The sequence below is a fragment of the Gymnoscopelus microlampas genome (assembly GCF_963454915.1).
Source record: "Gymnoscopelus microlampas genome assembly, chromosome: 3".
NCBI lineage: Eukaryota > Metazoa > Chordata > Actinopteri > Myctophiformes > Myctophidae > Gymnoscopelus > Gymnoscopelus microlampas.
Window position 1 is genome coordinate 55,112,933 of NC_139940.1, and position 5,577 is coordinate 55,118,509.

Here is a 5,577-nt window from a genome sequence, read left to right on the forward strand (position 1 = left end):
GGTACATGTGGTGGGCACCTGGAAAACTGGGCATTATTGACATCTGGGCACCATATTTTTGGGACGACTGGGCACCTGGACATCTGGGCACTATGGTACATGTGACATGTGGTGGGCACCTGGAAAACTGGGCATTAGTGACATCTGGGCACCGTGTTTTTGGGACGACTGGGCACCTGGACAACTGGGCACTAGGGACATCTGGGCACCATGTGTTTGGGACAACTGGGCACCTGGACATCTGGGCACATGGACATCTGGGCACTAGGGACATCTGGGCACTAGGGTACTTGTGGGAACCTGTACAACTGGGCACTAGGTACATGTAGGCATCTCGATAACTGGGCACTAGGGACATGTGGGAACCTGGAAAACTGGGCACTAGGGACATGTGTGCACCTGGAGAGGTGGGCACCAAAACCATCTGGGCACTAGGGACATGTGGGCACCTGGACGAGTGGGCATAGGGGTGGAGACATCTGGGCACTAGGTACATGTGGGCACCTGGACAACTGGGCACTAGGGACATGTGGGCACCTGGACAAGTGGGCAATTAGGGGTGGAGACATGAGGGCACTAGGGACATGTGGGCACCTGGACAACTGGGCAATATGGACATCTGGGCACTATGGTACATGTGGGCACCTGTACAACTGGGCACTAGGTACATGTGGGCACCTGGACACAACACACCCTAACCCACAACACACACTCACACACACACACACACACACACACACACACACACACACACACACACACACACACACACACACACACACACACACACACAACGTGATGTTAGAATACACTTATGTAAAGTGATGTCCAAAAATAAATACACTTAAAGGGATATTTCACTTTCAAAAAAACTTTCTGTCATTTTATCATCTACTCAGGCCTTTGTGAACCCCCCAGACAGTTTTTAAGTTGCTTGATTCATTATTTAGATATTTGATATTCATTTTATCAGACACGCCCCTTTCCTATACAAACCCATTGTAACTTCAAACTCCATTTTAACCATGTTAGATTAATCAAAAACACCCGTCCTTGGTTCTGGTGACTCATCCTGCCCTCCTAATGCGTAAGGGGGCCGTGTTTTTCCGATTACTTTTTTCATTTATTTTATTTACATTTTTTATTGTATTTTATTTTTTTGATTTTCCCAAAAAATATTAAAAATACATACCGTATGTCCCTGTGTGAGGAAAGTTATATGGGCGCGTCCGGGCTGAAGAGCTGATAAATAATCTGTTGTCCGATTGTGTCAGCGCCCCCTAGTGGCCAAATTATTCAAGAAGCCCAATAACCCTAATTTTCAGAACCACAGGTTTGTGTGTGAGGAAAGTTATATGGACGCGTCCGGGGTGAAGAGCTGATCAATAATACGTTGTCCGATTGTTTCAGCGCCCCCTAGGGGCCGATATAATAGTGAAAAACTGTTTGAAAGGAGTAAAAACAAAATTGGACACCTGTTTCTGGGTCAGCGCGTCGCCCCGAACGCGCCCATATAACTCTCCTCGCACACGGCCTTACCATTCTCCTTAATTGGCTAGGGTCAAATGTCAAGTTATTACGCGCAATAAAGCGATATATCTCGAAATCGATGCATTTTTAGAATCCACCTTTCGGATATGTTGTACAGCTTGCCAAGGCGCACGTGTGGATGTCTTGTTTGTCCTGGTACGACACTCCTAAGTTGACCTCCTACACTTTCAGAAGGCACATAGAGTCTTATATCTTAAGACCATATCAAAGGACAAAGTCAGAAATAAAAATGTGTCGTAACGGGACAAACAAGACATCCACATGTGCGTCTCAGCCAGCTCTACAACATATCCAAAAAGTGGACCCTAAGTCCTTATCGTATCCGAGATATTGAGCGAGATAGCGAAGCCGTAACCATAGCCAATTAACGGATAATTAAATCATGATTTGATATTAGGGTTTGATTATCTCAAATTTTAGCATTATTTTACGTGTAGATTTGGGAAAAAAATATATCAGAGTAATCACAGGCTTGGAACACCCTAAAACCAACCAGGAAGTGGCCTTTTGAGGCACTTCCTGTTGTCCGAGAAAAAAGAAACTTGCATATTTGGAATCAGCGCCATCACATTAGTCTAAAGCCAGAGTCTCGAAGAAAAATACAATTTCTAAAAATTTAACGAGGGTTGACCTTTGCAGTCTTTTCGCTGACCTTTGAGCTTTATCAGTGTCAAAAAAAATCAGGGCCGGTGCCAAAAAATCCGGCTTACTCTCAATATGGATTGAGAGAAGTTTTGGATTTTAAAAAAATATCTGGAGCGATTAGTTACAGATTTTGTGCTCAACAAAATCAGTTTTGTATACAAAAGTCAACGTCCAATCTTTTTGGTGACCGTTTGTATTTCCCAAGGTCCTAGAAAATCGAGACCTATCCCATTCAATTCAGCGTCTTTTTTTGAGTCTGAAAAGGTGTTTTTTAATTTAAAAATAAAATATTTTTAAAAAATGTGAGAAAAGCTAAACTTTGAACTATTTCAAAAATCTTAAACTTCTTATTAAACAATTCTAGACTATTGATGTAACCTACCATTCGACTCAATATCATATAAATAAGAGGGTGGAAGGGTCAAAATAAAATAATAATATGTTTGTGAAAAAAGCTTCAAGTTTACTAAACTTTAACGCTTGTTTAAACCACTTTCTAAGGGTCATACAAAATCGAGACCTAGCCCATTCGATTCAGCGTCCTCTTCTGAGTCTGAAAACGTGTTTTTAAATTAAAAAAAATATTTTTGAAAAATGTGAAAAAAGCTTAACTTTGAACTATTTCAAAAATCTATAACTTCTTATTGAAAAGTTGTAGACTATTGATGTAACCCACCATTCGACATAACCAGGGTTGACCTTTGCAGTCTTTTTGCTGACCTTTGAGCTTTATCAGTGTCACATGTACATATACATATACGTATATGTTATATTATGCATATAAATAGATAAATACAAACACCAAAATTATCCTCACTTATAATGTTAAGTAAGGGTTACTGAAAAGACATTAGTTTAATACAAATCCTCGTCACTTATAATGTTTAGTAAGGATTACTGAAAAGACATAAGTTTAATAAAACACTAAAAGTCATCCTCACTTATAATGTTAAGTAAAGATTACTGAAAAGACATTAGTTTACTTACAAATCCTCCTCACTTTATAATATTAAGTAAGGGTTACTGAAAAGACGAAGTTTAATTACTTTCCTCACCAGAAAGTTGACTCTACTAGATTTCATCTAGTAGAGTCAACAAATTAAGCCGAAATGAGTAAAGAGTACTCTTTCTTTTAAGTAAGGTCTACCATTACATGAAATCAGATTTTACAGTGCCCCACATGTCCCTAGTGCCCAGATGTCTCCACCCCTAATTGCCCACTTGTCCAGGTGCCCACATGTCCCTAGTGCCCAGATGGTTTTGGTGCCCACCTCTCCAGGTGCCCACATGTCCCTAGTGCCCAGGTGTCCAGGTGCCCACATGTCTCTAGTGCCCAGATGTCTCCACCCCTAATTGCCCACTCGTCCAGGTGCCCACATGTCCCTAGTGCCCAGATGGTTTTGGTGCCCATCTCTCCAAGTGCCCACATGTCCCTAGTGCCCAGTTGTACAGGTGCCCACGTGTCCATAGTGCCCAGTTGTCCAGGTGCCCACATGTCCCCAGTGCCCAGTTTTCCAGGTGCCCACATGTACCTAGAGCCCAGTTGTACAGGTGCCCACATGTACCATAGTGCCCAGATGTCCAGGTGCCCAGTCGTCCAAAATAAGGTGCCCAGATGTCCCTAGTGCCCAGGTGTCCAGGTGCCCACATGTCTCTAGTGCCCAGATGTCTCCACCCCTAATTGCCCACTCGTCCAGGTGCCCACATGTCCCTAGTGCCCAGATGGTTTTGGTGCCCATCTCTCCAAGTGCCCACATGTCCCTAGTGCCCAGTTGTACAGGTGCCCACGTGTCCATAGTGCCCAGTTGTCCAGGTGCCCACATGTCCCCAGTGCCCAGTTTTCCAGGTGCCCACATGTACCTAGAGCCCAGTTGTACAGGTGCCCACATGTACCATAGTGCCCAGATGTCCAGGTGCCCAGTCGTCCAAAATAAGGTGCCCAGATGTCCCTAGTGCCCAGTTGTCCAGGTGCCCACATGTACCTAGTGCCCAGTTGGCCAAGTGCCCACATGTACCTAGTGCCAGTTGTCAAGGTGCCCAGTTGTACCATAGTGCCCAGATGTCCCTAGTGCCCAGATGTCCAGGTGTCCAGTCGTCCCAACAATATGGTGCCCAGATGTCTCTAGTGCCCTCCTGACTTGATGTATTCGATTCATGTATTGGCCTTATGTTAATAATAATAATTATTAATAACATAAGGCCAATAAATAAATAATATTAATAAATAACAATAATAATAAATAAAAATAATAATGATGAATCGTGTGTGTATATATATATATATATATATATATATATATATATATATATATAGTAAATATAGTTCGTTTGCAGTTATATCCACCGTAATCACGCATACGATCGATGTAAAATACGTTTTAACATAAATATTGCGAGTGAAATGGTTTAATAACCAATAATAATCCATTTAAATAATGAACGATTATTTAAATGGACGATCAGAAATAACAGTTCCGGGCTCAGACAATAATTAACATTATTTTAATTAACTTAAGAATGATAATAATGTTTGTTGATGAGCACCATCATCATTATAAATGTACATATATGCATAAATGTGTGTGTACACACACACACACACACACACACACACACACACACACACACACACACACACACACACACACACACACATATATATATATATATATTATATATATAAAGCGCTCAAACATCATTATTATAAATGTATACACATACTGTCTGTGTGTGTGTGTGTGTGTGTGTGTGTGTGTGTGTGTGTGTGTGTGTGTGTGTGTGTGTGTGTGTGTGTGTGTGTGTGTGTGTGTGTGTGTGTGTGTGTGTGTACACGTTTTAACATAAATATTGGGAGTTAAATGGTTTAATAACCCAAAAAACACGCACTTCCGGTATTGTAATGTTATAAATTTATATATCCACCGTAAACATACAAACGATCGTTGATACAATCAGTTTCAACATTAATATTGAGAGAAATGTGTTTAATATATAGAAAAAAACAGGCACTTCCGGTCCCTCACACAGCCATCTTTGGGCAGGTCACGTGACAACACATACCTTAACATTGCATCACCCATAAGAGTGGTTGATAACGGCCTACCAGAGTCTCCTGGGAGGCCAGTAGGGGCCTACTGGGCCATACTTATGGACTGACAACCCTGATAACAGGCCCATTCTATGGACTGAGAACGTGTGTATCGGGTGGCCCAGCCCTGTGGTCGACCATCGGGAGGTCCATGGCTGCCTGTAGGAGGCGGAGCGTTGTTGCAACATGATGTAATTATTTATTTATTAATTACATTGGACATCTCACTGGATCGGTTCGCAGTCGAGTGTGCGTCGGCTGGGATGAAAATCAGCATCTCCAAATCTGAGGCC